At 37.3% G+C, this 15,959-nt stretch overlaps 1 long non-coding RNA gene across 3 annotated transcripts in view; it reads left to right on the top strand.

Annotated features, from left to right (window-relative positions):
* Positions 1-15,959, top strand: part of LOC117073492 — a 63,575-nt gene that overhangs the window by 18,942 nt on the left and 28,674 nt on the right. The window contains exon 2 of one of the 3 annotated variants that reach the window (XR_004433253.1): positions 9,504-9,627. The exons of the other annotated variants lie outside the window; for them this stretch is intronic. This is a non-coding gene — a long non-coding RNA (uncharacterized LOC117073492). The remainder of the gene's footprint in view (positions 1-9,503; positions 9,628-15,959) is intronic. 3 annotated transcript variants of the gene reach the window in all.

Consider the following 15,959-nt stretch of genomic DNA (forward strand, 5'->3'; position numbering starts at 1 on the left):
TGTGCTCCTAGACCCAGATGTAAAAGGTCAAAGTTTTTCCTTGTTTTTCCAGCAAAGTTCCTCATATAATTCCCCAAATTGAGATTATTCAGGATAAGATGTAAATAATTTGTCTACACTCAAGCATACACTGATGATAGGAGTGACCTCTCAGTGGCCAGGGGATGTGATGTCTTTGTTTAAGTTTGTTATCAGTGGAAATCTGAGACATGGCAAGTAAGTCAGTGACACGAATTTCATGAATCAAAGGAGGCATGAAACAGTTGTTCCTTTCCTGAATGAATTTTCCTTATACAAAACACTACACCTTAAAAATTCTCTTATTAGTCTTATTTTCATGTTTCCTTTATGATTAACCTTTCAAGCACATTTATGAAAGGATCTCGATAACCATATATAGGAAATTAAGGAGAGGTGGGTGTAGCTTATGTTATCCAATAACTCCCTTCCTTGGAAGAAATTATTTCTGGACACTCTCAGCATTGGGAGATAAATTTGCATTAAGAATTGGACATGATTGTTCGAACCTGTGATGCAGAAAGAATGGAATTTGACTTGTGAAAATAAGCCCTTACTGTACTGTTGTTAGCTGCAAAACTGTGCTGGAAACCAATGAATATTCTCCAGGAATGCCATAAAATTGAGACTCTGGACATCTGTGTTGATGTGTAGGGGGCAACCTCTAAATTATCTGTAAGGCCCCATCAGAATTGTCCCTACCTGCTTTCCTGGATGCAGGCTTTATGTTTTGAAGTCCAGGAACAGTTCCAAATGCTCAGCTCCTCTGAATAAAACAGACAAACAAAAATATCTAAAAACCAGAGACAAACCAATTGTAATGAATTGTAAAAACTAAGACTTGTTATTGGAGGCTCCTTCACTCCTTAATCTTTAGAAGGTCTTTGTTCATAAGATTCCTCCCTTCTCAATTTGATAAAACAATAATTATGTAATCATCTTATATGTGACCTTTTTAGGACTTTTGTGCACATTTCCTAGATACTGGACATTTCAATGCATGAGTCATGTGCCAATATCAACATACAACATATCAGGCTTTAGTGGCACTACCTTAAAGCCTGGGCTGACACAGAAGGTAACCCATGTACAAGTTAATAATAAAAGACACCAACACAGGACCTATAATGCTATCAGGGAAGCAGGTCTAGGACATGAGCATTTTCTCAGCTCATTACATTTACATGCACGCACACACACATGTGCGCACACACATGCACACACTAAAAGAGAGAACCATGTTTTCAAATCAAAGAGGACAAATTTTAATTCAAGACAAATTTGATGGGAACCCATGGTTTTTCTCAATGTTTAAGTTAATCTTACTTAGGATGAATTATAAAGGAAACCATCAGTATTATTCAGTGTTTTCATCATATGGAAGAAGATTAGTTTAACAAGAAAAATAAATATCTTCTAAAAACAGTGTTATTGACTCCACAGTTATGGTCATTAAACAACAACAATGTTATTTTTTTTTTTTAGAGAATTTTTTTAAGAATCATACACCTTAACAGATGGAGTGCAATATCTTATGTTTTGTTCATACAATTCTGTGAATAAAGCAGCATAATACAATTTTCTTCTGATCTGACATATTTTCGAGTTAAATCTTAGAGCATCTTGGAAAATGAGGAGATGAAGATATCACTTTTTTCAAATACCTGTGTCAAATACTATGTGAGAGGTAGCGTAGGGAAGTGCTCAAAGTGCTGACAGGTCTGAAACTCAAAGCCAACAACTGTCTCCAATAAATAATTTTCTGACTGCTGGAGAGTTACTTAAACTATTTAACTATAAAATCGGGGAGATACTGTGCTAATCTCATAAGATATGATTAATGCTTGGCCTCATACCTGGCATAGCAATCAATCAATATTATTATAGTAAGCCTTCCATTATTAGCTACTATTCACAAGTTATTTAATATAATACTTAAATGATTATTTTAACTTATCTTTTGTTCTTTTCTAGTGAACAAACTGAGTCATGTTGACATTTAGATAGCCAGTGGTCAGAGCTAGGATCCAAACTTGTCAGGATAAATTTAAATGCTTGCCATTTCAGTTGTGTCTGACACTCTTGGCCTAGATCAAAATGCCTTTGGGGGAAAGAAGTCTGAAATCTATAAATACTGAAATGGACTTTAAGTTGAAGGAAAGATGGAGTGGGAATTTTAAAATTGTTTTTAATTTATCTTCCCATCTTCAAGTTCAGGGAGCTCAGAGCTAAATCTAAATTAATGTCTTCCAATGACATTGACACCAATACTGTCCTTATTTTCTCCCTGAGTTGGTTACATGAGTTTTCTTGCAGTATGTCCTCATCTTTTAGCAAAGTTAGCATATCATAAAAATAATATAGATTGTATAAATACAGTTTAGAGTTTGAAAAAACGCTCATGTGATTCAGTGCCTTGGCAACATTTAATAACCAATTCCTACCATTTAAAAATTATAACCAAGGACATAATTTCATACTTTATGTAACACATGTATCTTTTGGGTTTCACATAGCATTTTCAATTAGACAAATATCCTCACTTTAGAATAAAACAATCAAAAATACCTAAAACCCAGAAACTAAGCCATTGTAAAAGGAGTCTCTAAGTGGCAGCAATATCAATGTAATCAGCTTAGAAATGGGAAGTAAAATAGCTAGAATCCACTGTCTTTCTACAGGAAAATTACACATTGATACCAGAGTTTTTACTTATTTAGCAAGTTTACTCATTCACTCATTCCAAACTTATTCCCTGCTTGAAACTATCAGCCTCCTTTTCCACACCACATCTGCTACTCTGACACACAGTTTGATGTTCTTTCTAAAGTAATGTATCACCTCGAGTTTGCCAAATATGTGAAGGGTGTTCCCAAGCCAAGACCCTCAGAGCCTGAATACTAGAGGGTGTTTTGGGTGGGTTCCTGGGGCAGTGTGCCTGTGTTGGAGTAATTTTACGGAGAAGTCCAAATTTTCTTTACAGCAGACAGGACCCACTGCAAAACAACACATTTGGAGATCTATTACTGCCTTAGGTAAATGTATCCAAGGTTTGCAGGATGAACTGAAAGAGGTGCTGATAAAGGCCCATCGGCTGCCATTCTTCCATAGCAAGCTTTATGTACACTGTCCCTTCATCTCCCAAGTGAACCTGTTATTAAAATGCCAGGAGTGCAGTCTATGTCACAATGCTCGCTGCACAGAAGCCAAGCATGAGAGGAGTATTGCCAGAGAGGAAGGTTTTATTCAGGTGCTGCAGCTGAGAAAAGGAAAGATCAGTCTTAAATCCAGTTCCCTGACCAACTAAAATTGGAAAATGCAAAACAGGAATTAGGGAGTGGTAAGGAAGCAGTTAGGAAGAACAAGGGGTCTGGATGCCATGATCTGTTGAGTCTCAGCTTTTTACCTGAAGGTTGGTTTCCTAAGAGAGGAACTCAGATGAGACACATGTATGTTTCAAGCTTTAAGATCCAGAGATCCAATTTCTAGGTTTATTCAAAAAAATGTAAGTATCATTTCTGTGGGACAACTGGGACAATTTCAAACCAACCAACAATCAAGGTTCTAAAATTTGCCTAATTTCTGCCCATAGTGTTTACAGATTTCCCTGTTTTTTATGCTCATTGTGATCTGCTGCTTGGGTATCGTTGCCTGAAAGAATTCTGAACCTTCTTTCCACCCAGGAAAACTCTTCACACTAATGGTTACACTGAGACAAATCTGAGTCTGGCTGCCAGATTGGCAGTAAAGTCCTCCCATCAGGAGGACAGTACACAACACCCAGGACAAAGTGAAGACAGCTGTCTTTAAAGCTATTTCCCTGTGTGTGGCCACCACCGTTTCCATATTCTTTCTTAGTAAGAGGCAGTAGGTGGAAGATCATTTATATCTGAGTTTAAGCACACAATTTGGTTACCATGTTTGCTACTGATTTTCATGGACTTCCATCAAATCCTGTTAATAAGTCCACAATATGCTCATCCTTCCTTTTCCAGAAAGCCACGCCTCTGTCGGTGCCTCAGCTTCAACCCTAACAGTGTCAGAAATTATATGGGGTCTGAACTTTTACTGCATTTTCAAATTAAGAAATTATTCTGCATTGTTTCACTGGTGCTTGCAGGAAACACAAGACTTCTGGGTAGGAGAAAAAATACCTTATCATAGCAATAGTGATAGCCAGAATTTGGGCAATAAAATGGACAAAATGCTCACTATGCTAGACTTTGGAGGCTAGATTTTACAAAGCACAGAAACAGCTATTTTGGGCATGTTTTGTTTTTCATGCAATTTTGAGATCTAGTATGTGCTTGCAACTCCACATCCATCCTCCACCTTTTTCTCTCACCTCTGACCCAGGAAGCTGAACTTTATGGACTGTACTGACTGGTCGCCTTGATCTCTGGTTCCTGGTTTAGTTCAACCAATGGGACTTACTAGCTATAGATGAAAGGCCTGTAGGAGAGACGTCTGAGTGAGCATTTATTTCTCTGGTTTCCTCCCTGATGTGTCACAGTCTGGTAGTAGTTGTGAATTATCAAAGCCCATAATTCCTGTCTGGCTGCCTCTTTGTACAGCTATCAGTGGTTTTAATAATTACTCTATGCCTAGCCCTTCATGTTTAGAAATTGAAAAGGCTTTCTGAATTTGTTGTTCCTTAGCTGTTCATACATACCTTTTAAAAAAATAAATCACTGATGTTCATTATTTTCCCAAGTGAGTAAGCCATCATTTCCCTTCCAGCAATCTTCCTATGATATACAGATAGTAGCAGACAGAAAATGTTAACACAATCAAATGAAGTCCTACTTTTTATAGCCCCCTATTGTATCACCAATTCCTGAGGTTCTACTGTGTAAATAGTTTAGTTTCTTAAGTTTTATCATTCTTTATTTGGGGATTCTGGTTTACTGGTCCTAATAAAACTGTTATTGCATATACATCAGATTTCCTGTGGTCATAAATGCATTATGATTATTTTCTTTAAAGTTCTACCAGTTCTTGTGGGCACAGGGCTTTCTAAAAATATTATTTTACATGAGTATTATGAGCAAAATGGCAGAGTAGGCAGTTCTAAGCTCTCATTCTCCATAGAAACATAAAAAAGTAGAATATAAACAAAAAAACAGAAGTTTTCTAAACTAGATTTGCAGGATCTCTGGGAACAGTCAAAGGGTTACAACTAAAGAGATAATCAAGAAAATGACATCTTAAAAATGCCATAAAAATCTTTCTTAAATCACTCTTGCCTCACTCCTTTCTTCAGCATAGTAGGTGTATGAGCATTGAATAGGTTGCAGTCTACTTCCTAGGCACCCCCTGGAACTAGGGGAAGTAACCCATATTTGCAAAGTGTTTTGTACATCTGTTCTAATATGCCTGGATGTTATTTGAAGGATTAATACAAACACTTACTTTGCATTACTCAGAATGCAGGTGGCAAAACTGGCAAGCATGATTTGAAAAAGCTACAAGAAGTCAAACCTACAGATACCTGGGCCAAAAGATTATGAGTGGAGATATACAATAGATAAACTAAGGTCTGAAGGAAAAGTTGAGGTGAAAATCATTGGAAATTAGGTTATTGAAAAGCAGCATGTGTATAGGGGGTATGGTTTAGCAAGCTGCTCATATACTCAGGTAAGATGTGTGCTCAGAGTCCCAAGAACTTCCTCTTTCAACTCGGGCCGATTTCAGTGCCCAGACTAGGCCTAGATAAGTAGTGAAAAAGTTCCCTGGCACAGAACTATTCTGCAAAGACTGACAGAGGTGGTTGTTCTCTTCTTTCTTCCTTTTTTTAATTTTTTATTGATATTTTGTATTCTGCTTTTTTTTTCCAGCCCTTGTCATTCAAGGAAATCTCTGTCAAGGTATTAAATACGCAGGAGTGATAAGAAGAGAGATTTCAATGATCATACATGCCAAAAAATAGTGTGTGCAGAAATGGCTTAGAAAATGTTCAAATAGATTACTGCAGCCTTAAATAATTTTTAAAAAAATCAAAAACTAGGAAAGGGGAAGAATTTTATTTCCAGAGTTACCACATTAAACCGAATGCCCCATTTTCAACAGCAACAAAATTACAAGTCATACATAGAAGCAGGAAAATGTAGCTCATTCAAAGGATGAAAATAAATTAAGAAAAACCAATCCAAAGGAAGGCCAGATATCAAACTTAATAGACAAAGATTTCAAAGCAAATGTCTTAGCTATGCTCAAAGAATTAAGGAAATAATTGAACACAAACCAAAAGAAGTCAGGAAAACAATATGCAAATAAAGTGAGAATATTAGCAAATAGATTGAAATTATCACAAGGAGTCAAATAGAAATTCTAGAGGTGAAAATTATAATAACTTACATTTAAAAATTCATCAGCGGGATTCAACAGCAGATTGAAGAGAAGAATCTGTAGCTTGAAAATAGGACAGTTAATATTATCCTGCCTGAGGAGCAGAAAGAAAAAATAATTACAAAAAATAAATAGAGCCTAAGAGACACCATCAAGTGGACCAACATATGCATAAGTGTACTCACAAATGAGAAATAAGAACAAAAGAGGCAGAAAGATTATTTAAAGAAAAAAGCATGGTCAGGCATGGTGGCTCATACCTGTAATCCCAGCACTTTCGGAGGCCGAGGAGGGCAGATCACTTGAGGTCGGGAGTTTGAGACCAGCCTGGCCAACATGGAAAAACCCTATCTCTATTAAGAATGCAGAATTAGCCAGGCATGGTAGTGCATGCCTGTAATCCCAACTACTCAGGCAGCTGAGGCAGGGGAATTGCTTGAACCTGGGAAGCAGAGGTTCCGGAGAGTCAAGATTGTACCATAGAATTCCAGCCTGAGCAATAAGAGTGAAACTCCCATCTCAAAAAAAAAAAGAAAAAGAAAAAGAAAAAAATATGCTGAAATATTTCCAAATTTGAGAAAAAGAAAATGCTGCATCTATAAATACAAGAAGCTCAACAAACTCCAAGTAGAAAAACTGGGCCAGGCATGGTGGCTCATGGCTGTAATCCCAGCACTTTGGGAGGCCAAGGCAAGCAGACCACCTGAGGTCAGGTGTTGGAGAACAGCCTGGCCAAGATGGTGAAACCCTATCTCTGCTAAAAATACAAAAAATTATCCGGGTATGGTTGGGGGGTGCCTGTAATCCCAGCTACTCAGGAGGCTGAGGCAGAAGAATCGCTTGAATCTGGGAGGTAGAGGTTGTAGTGAGCTGAAATTGTGAGATCGTGCCATTGCAATCCAGCCTGGGCAACAAGAGTGAAACTTTATCTAAAAAAAAAGATAAAAAAAGGAAGGAAAGAAGGAAGGAAGGAAGGAAGGAAGGAAGAAGGAAGGAAGGAAGGGAAAGAGGGAGGGAGGGAAGGAGGGAGGAAGGAAGGAAGGAAGGAAGGAACGAAAGGGAAGGGAAGGGAAGGAAGGAAGGAAGGAAGAAAGAAGGAAGAAAGAAGGAAGGAAGGAGGAAGGAAGGAAGGAAGGAAGGAAGGAAGGAAGGAAGGAAGGAAGGAAAGAAGGAAGGCAGACTCCAAGGAGGCTCCCACCAAGGCACATTGTAATTAAACTGTCAAATGTCAAAGACAAAGAGACAATCTTGAAAGCAACATGATAAGGATGATTTACAGTGAACAAAGAAAAAGAAACTATCAACATAATTCTATACTAGCAAACCTGTTCTTTAAAAATGAATGATAATCCTGATAAAAACAAACTTAGGGAGGGAATTCCACTAGACCTACCCATCAAGAAATGCTAAAGAGCAATCTTTGTGTTAAAATGAAAGTCTGTGACTCCAAGTTGTGTGAAGATATAAAGATCTCCAGAAAAGCTAAATACATGGGAAGCATAAGAACCAGTGTTATTGTAATTTTTGTTTGTAACTTTTTTTCTACAGAATTTCAAAAAAAAGATAAAAAATAATTATAAATCTATGTAACTGGACGTGCAGGACAAAAAGATGTAATTTGTGACATCAGTAACGTAAGGGAGAAACAGAGCTGCATAGGAGAAAAACGTTGTGTAAGTTAGTATCAATTCAAATCAGACTGTAATAGCTGAGAGATTCTATGTCATTTATTTGGTAACACATAGAAAATAGTTATGTAATATACACAAAAGGAATTATGAAGGGAATTTAAATATTCTCTTTAGTTTAATTACCAAAACTAACCATGGAAGAAGGCAGGAATGGTGGAAATCAGGGAGGAAGGAGTTACATACAGAAAACACATGTCAAAATGGCAGAAATAAACTCTTCCTTCTTACTAATTTTTTCAAATGTCAATGGATTAAACTCTAAGAAAAAAGCAGAGATTAGCAAAATGGATTAAAACAAAATTTTTTTGCAAGCCAACTATATATTGTCTAAAAAGGGTCATTTTAAAATATATATATATTTTTTATTTCAATAGGTTTTGGGGAGCAGATGGTGCTTGCTTACATGAATAAGTTCTTTAGTGGTGATTTCTGAGTTTTTGGTGCACCTATCACCAGAGCAGGGTATACCGTGTCCAATGTGTGGTGATAAAGACTCAATTTCTATGCAAAGACACAGGCAGGCTGAAAGCCAAAGAACAGAAAAAAGACATTCCATGCAAATAGTAATCATAAGAGAGCTGAGATAGCTATACTAATATCAGACAATGTAAACTTTAAGTTAAGAACTATTATCAAGAACTTGAGAATTTTATGCTGTTAGCTTGGACTGAAAAGGATTCAGAGAAGAGAAAATGAAAGAGGGCTCTCAGACTTCCCAAATTCTACAGTAATGAAACAACCTGAAAAAGATGGCTCAGCTGCAAACACATGTTAACTTTCACAGAAAGCAAAAGAACAAAGAAAGAAAGAAAAAAAGAATGACACCAAGGTCAGAGCTGTGAGCCCAGATGGTGGAGCCACAAATCAGACAATTTTTACATGACCCTGATACCTAAAGCTGTTTACTTAACTGAGTTGTAAAATTTCTTAAGACTAGTGACTCCAGTATTTCTTCAATTTTCTCCCTCTTTGAATTAGGATGTTTATAACCAATATCTTTTCCCCGTTCCATGATGCATTTTGAGTACAAGTAGCTTGCTTCTTGCGTTTCACGGACTGATAGAGAGAAATCATACCTGAGGGTAGATTGGATTCAGAATCTCACCAATACTTGATTTAGATCATATAAGTGGTAGGATTTTGGACCTTTGAGCTGAGACAATTAAAGTTTTGGACTTCGAGTTGATACTGGAATGGGTTGAGCCTTTACAGGATGTTGGGATGAAGTGAATATATTTGGTATATAAGACAAACGTGAATCTCTGGGGGGCAAGAGTGTGGACTCTGTTAAGATAAATAATGCTCCCCCCGCCAAAAAATGTCATGGCCTAATCCCCATAATCTGTAAATACGTAACCGTACATCAGAACATACTTTCCAGATCTGCTTAAGGCAGCCACTTTGACAGTGGAAGATTGTTCTGTGTTCTGTGTATTGGCCCCACAGGAGTCTTTAGAGGAGGGAGAGAGGGGTGTCCACATCAGAGAAGAAGAGATGAGGAAGGAAGCAGAGGCCAGAGGATTGTGTTTCTGAGCCAAGCAATGAGAAAATCCTCTAGAAGCTGGAAGAGGTGAGGAACGTTTTAAACCATGAAATTTACGATAATTTAAAATATCATCATTAGAAAAAGTGTAAACTATGTATAAATTTAGAATTATCTCTAAAAGATAGAAAATAATTAAATAGATGCATATGATTCAGTCATTGTACTATTTGATAATTACCCAAAATAAATGGAAATATATGCCCATGCAAGGACTTACACATGAATGTTTATAGCACCTATATTTAGATTCCTTTAATAATATCTAAATAACCCAAAATTCAACAAGTTACACCTAAAGTATCTGATGGATTAGAATTGCAATTGGAAAGGAAACCATAGAAAGAAAATTTAAAAAGTCAAATTTGCATTGTATAATGTTAAATTAAGTTGAATTGAATATTTTCTGTCATGAATTTTTTTTTAACATTGAGACCCATAGATAAATAAATCACAATTCAGGGCAGAAATGTTCATGTTTATTAATTTAGTCATTCAAGAAATGGTCACTCTGTACTTTCTACATAGCAAGTAATTCTGAAAGCTGGATGTTCAGTAGTAAACAAAATAAGCAAAAACTAATATCTGCATTAATCCTATATTTTATTGGCATAAGGTAGACAATAAAATTGAACAGGATGCTTCATGTATAAAGTAGTAGAATAAGAAAGAATTTTCCCTTTTGTCTTCTTAAATATTACACAAAGGCAAAATTTATAGTGGGAAAATAATTTGCAAGCTCAATTTTCAGCCAAAGTGAGCAGTCCTAATTCAAATAAAAATGTATGAAAGAATTGACAAAACCTGTAATAATGACAAAAGCTGAAAAGCAGAACGTTGTCTTGTCTGTGAGAAAAAAGGAATAAATCATTTTCAAGTAACAGATCTCCAAAAACTCTAGAAAGCCCGGGAGGCGGAGGTTTCAGTGAGCCAAGATCGCACCATTGCCCTCCAGCCTGGGAAACAGAGAGATACTCCATCTCAAAACAAACAAACAAACAAACAACAAAAAACCGAAAAAAAAAAAAAAACTCTTGAAAGAACAGTCTTCCTGTTCTTGAGGATTTCTCTCAAAATAACAAATATTTTTGCCAAATTATTTTGGTGAAAGAAAGAGCAAGCAAGAGAAGAAAAGATGTTATCTAAAAAATAAAGAACTTAGTATATGATAATAAAGGTACAATAATCAAGTCAGTTACTCAAATAAAAATAAAAACCCTGTTAAATACAGATGGACAATATGTACAACCCCATGGCAAACCTATCTCAGAGACAGAAAACAAACATGTAAGCAGGAAGATAAAATAGTGAAATACAGCCATTTTAATACATGAAAGTGCACTAAACCACCTATTAAAAAATTAGAAATTTCTGCCTGTTTAACAATGTAAAATTCAAATCTGTGCTCTCTATGAGATATTAAAACAAAATATTTAGAAAGAAATAGTATACAAAGTATTAACACAATTTAAAAAGCAAAATATTGGGCATTAATAACAGAAAACTTAAAGGAAAGCAAAGGTTATCTTAAAAACAGAATGGTGGACTTTAGGCTCAAAATAAATTAAGTGCATTTTTAAAGAGCACTTTATAATGAAAAGATTTCAGAACACAATAATATCATAATAATTATAAGTTTCTATGCAACATACAAAACTGTTACTCTTATAAGGCAGAATTATAGGAATTAAGAGAAAGTGAAAGAAGCCTATTTAGTAGAAGATACTAATTTATCTTTTATCACTCATAGCACAAAAACAAACAAGAAAAACATTTTTTGGGGTTGTTACCTTAATAACTAAACATAAAATTTACACCTCGTATTTTGTAATCAGGGACTATTCCCGCTTTTAAAAGTCGACAGAACATTTCAAAATTCAAACATTTGAAACAGGAAAAAGAAGTCTTAACAGCAAAAGCATTCGCAATACTATAGAATTACAAACAGAACTTTTAAATCAGTCAGAAAAAGAAAAAGGTCTTTCTTCTGAAATGTGAGCACAGGTTCCTTTGAAACATTCTTAAGTCAAAGAATTAATAACAAATTGCTAACAAAAAACCTAGAAAAATAAAGTTTTGCATATCCAATAATGTAAGCCACAGCTAAAAGGTTTGGAGAAAAAGTTATTGCCTTAATATCTTTCAACTAATAATAATTAATAAAAATGAAATAGGAATACAAATCAAAGAGCTAGAAAATTAACAATATAATGAAGAAAAATCACAAAAGTATTTACAGTAGTAGAAAAATGCAAGGTTAAATTATGAGAAATAAATATTTACTGAAGCTTTAAGATAATAAAATATGTAAACCGCAATCTAAAATTAAGAAAGAAAGGAAAAAATTATGTGGAAAAATAACAATCGAGGGTCAAATATTCAAAAATGAGTATGTTACTTACAAATAAATTTGGAAATCCAGATAAAGCCACGGACTTTCACAAAAAATAATTTGTCAAAACAAACACCAGGTAACTGAGAACATCTAAATTAGTATCAGTAGAATATACATATATATAAATTCATAAGACAATTCAACTAACATGAGAACTTTGGTCTCACAAAATGAGTAGCAGGACCAAATTATTTTAGAAAAGAATTCTAACAAACCATTAAAAAGCAAACAACTTCAACAGATTTAAATTTTATTTTTCTCTACTATTTAGAATGTCTCAAAATATAAAATTTTGTATAAAATAATTATAAATATTGATACTACAACCTTATATACATTGGGGAAAAAAAAGATGAAACAAGAAAGCATTATGACAAATGTTCGTAATTAACATAATTTCAAAGTTACCAAAAATGGAATAGAAAGTAACCATGAGCAAGGGTTGTCCTTCCCAGAATGAGTGGATGTTTCAGTGTTAAGAGAGCTGTTATAATGCACTTAAAATCAAATATAATTAAAGATGCTCCAAAGATCTGTTGCCGTGTGTGGTGGTTCAAGCCTGTAATCCCAGCACTTTGGGAGGCCTAGGCAGGCAGATCACTTGAGGTTAGGAGTTTGAGACCAGCCTGGACAACATGGTGAAACCCCATCTCTACTAAAAATACAAAAATTACACAGGGGCGGAGCAAGATGGCCGAATAGGAACAGCTCCAGTCTCCAACTCCCAGCGCGAGCGACACAGAAGACCGGTGATTTCTGCATTTTCAACTGAGGTACTGGGGTCATCTCACTAGGGAGTGCCGGACAATCGGTGCTGGTCAGCTGCTGCAGCCTGACCAGCGAGAGCTGAAGCAGGGCGAGGCATCGCCTCCTGGAAGCTCAAGGGGGAAGGGAATCCTTTCCTAGCCAGGGGAACTGAGACACACAACACCTGGAAAATCGGGTGGTAACTCCCACCCCAATACTGCACTTTAAGGAAACAGGCACACCAGGAGAATATATCCCACACCTGGCGGGAGGGTCCCACCCCACGGAGCCTCCCTCACTGCTAACTCAGCAGTCTGCCGCGATCTGTCCGCAAGGCAGAAGTCAGGCGGGGGGGAGGGGCGCCGCCATTGCTGAGGCTTAAGTAGGTAAACAAAGCCCTGGGAAGCTCGAACTGGGTGGAGCTCACAGCAGCTCAAGGAAGCCTGCCTGTCTCTGTAGACTCCACCTCTGGGGAGAGCCCACAGCTGAAGTCCAATAGGGAAAGCAGCGGGGGCCGGTGCAGACGCGATGACTGTCTGACAGCTTTGGGGAGAGCCGTGGATCTCCCAACGCGGAGGTTGAGATCGAGAACGGACAGACTGCCTGCTCAGGTGGGTCCCTGACCCCTGAGTAGCCTAGCTGGGAGACATCCCCCACTAGGGGCAGTCTGACACCCCACACCTCACAGGGTGGAGTGTCACCCCTGAGAGGAAACTTCCAAGGGAGAATCAGACAGGTACACTCGCTGTTCAGCAATATTATATCTTCGGCAACCTCTGCTGCTGATACCCAGGCAAACAGGGTCTGGAGTGGACCTCAAGCAATCTCCAACAGACCAACAGACAGTTCTTCTGACTGTCAGATGGAAAACTAGCAAACAGGAAGGACACCTATACCAAAACCCCATCAGTACGTCACCATCATCAAAGACCAGAGACAGATAAAAACACAAAGATGGGGAAGAAGCAGGGCAGAAAAGCTGGAAATTCAAAAAATAAGAGCGCATCTCCCCCTGCAAAGGAGCACAGCCCATCGCCAGCAACGGATCAAAGCTGGTCAGAGAATGACTTTGACGAGATGAGAGAAGAAGGCTTCAGTCCATCAAACTTCTCAGAGCTAAAGGAGGAATACGTACCCAGCGCAAAGAAACTAAAAATCTTGAAAAAAGAGTGGAAGAATTGACAGCTAGACTAATTAATGCAGAGAAGATCATAAATGAAATGACAGAGATGAAAACCATGACACGAGAAATACGTGACAAATGCACAAGCTTCAGTAACCGACTCGATCAACTGGAAGAAAGAGTATCAGCGATTGAGGATCAAATGAATGAAATGAAGAAGAGAAGAGAAACCAAAAGAAAAAAGAAGAAAAAGAAATGAACAAAGCCTCCAAGAAGTATGGGATTATGTAAAAAGACCAAATCTACGTCTGATTGGGGTGCCTGAAAGTGAGGGGGAAAATGGAACCAAGTTGGAAAACACTCTTCAGGATATCATCCAGGAGAACTTCCCCAACCTAGTAGGGCAGGCCAACATTCAAATTCAGGAAATACAGAGAATGCCACAAAGATACTCCTCCAGAAGAGCAACTCCAAGACACATAATTGCCAGATTCACCAAAGTTGAAATGAAGGAAAAAATCTTAAGGGCAGCCAGAGAGAAAGGTCGGGTTACCCACAAAGGGAAGCCCATCAGACTAACAGCAGATCTCTCGGCAGAAACTCTACAAGCCAGAAGAGAGTGGGGGCCAATATTCAACATTCTTAAAGAAAAGAATTTTCAACCAGAATTTCATATCCAGCCAAACTAAGTTTCATCAGTGAAGGAGAAATAAAATCCTTTACAGATAAGCAAATGCTTAGAGATTTTGTCACCACCAGGCCTGCCTTACAAGAGACCCTGAAGGAAGCCCTAAACATGGAAAGGAACACCGGTACCAGCCATTGCAAAAACATGCCAAAATGTAAAGACCATCGAGGCTAGGAAGAAACTGCATCAACTAACGAGCAAAATAACCAGTTAATATCATAATGACAGGATCAAGTTCACACATAACAATATTAACCTTAAATGTAATGGACTAAATGCTCCAATAAAAGACACAGACTGGCAAACTGGATAAAGAGTCAAGACCCATCAGTCTGCTGTATTCAGGAGACCCATCTCACATGCAGAGACATACATAGGCTCAAAATAAAGGGATGGAGGAAGATCTACCAAGCAAATGGAGAACAAAAAAAAGCAGGGGTTGCAATCCTAGTCTCTGATAAAACAGACTTTAAACCATCAAAGATCAAAAGAGACAAAGAAGGCCATTACATAATGGTAAAGGGATCAATTCAACAGGAAGAGCTAACTATCCTAAATATATATGCACCCAATACAGGAGCACCCAGATTCATAAAGCAAGTCCTTAGAGACTACAAAGAGACTTAGACTCCCATACAATAAAATGGGAGACTTCAACACTCCACTGTCAACATTAGACAGATCAACGAGACAGAAAGTTAACAAGGATATCCAGGAATTGAACTCATCTCTGCACCAAGCGGACCTAATAGACATCTATAGAACTCTCCACCCCAAATCAACAGAATATACATTCTTCTCAGCACCACATCGCACTTATTCCAAAATTGACCACATAATTGGAAGTAAAGCACTCCTCAGCAAATGTCAAAGAACAGAAATTATAACAACTGTCTCTCAGACCACAGTGCAATCAAACTAGAACTCAGGACTAAGAAACTCAATCAAAACCACTCAACTACATGGAAACTGAACAACCTGCTCCTGAATGACTACTGGGTACATAACGAAATGAAAGCAGAAATAAAGATGTTCTTTGAAACCAATGAGAACAAAGATACAACATACCAGAATCTCTGGGACACATTTAAAGCAGTGTGTAGAGGGAAATTTATAGCACTAAATGCCCACAAGAGAAAGCAGGAAAGATCTAAAATGACACTCTAACATCACAATTAAAAGAACTAGAGAGGCAAGAGCAAACACATTCAAAAGCTAGCAGAAGGCAAGAAATAACTAAGATCAGAGCAGAACTGAAGGAGATAGAGACACAAAAAACCTCCAAAAAATCATGAATCCAGGAGTTGGTTTTTTGAAAAGATCAACAAAATTGACAGACCGCTAGCAAGACTAATAAAGAAGAAAAGAGAGAGGAATCAAATAACGCAATAAAAAATGATAAAGGG

Source organism: Trachypithecus francoisi, unplaced genomic scaffold (assembly GCF_009764315.1).
Source record: "Trachypithecus francoisi isolate TF-2019V2 unplaced genomic scaffold, Tfra_2.0 Lachesis_group4, whole genome shotgun sequence".
Taxonomy (NCBI): Eukaryota; Metazoa; Chordata; class Mammalia; order Primates; family Cercopithecidae; genus Trachypithecus; species Trachypithecus francoisi.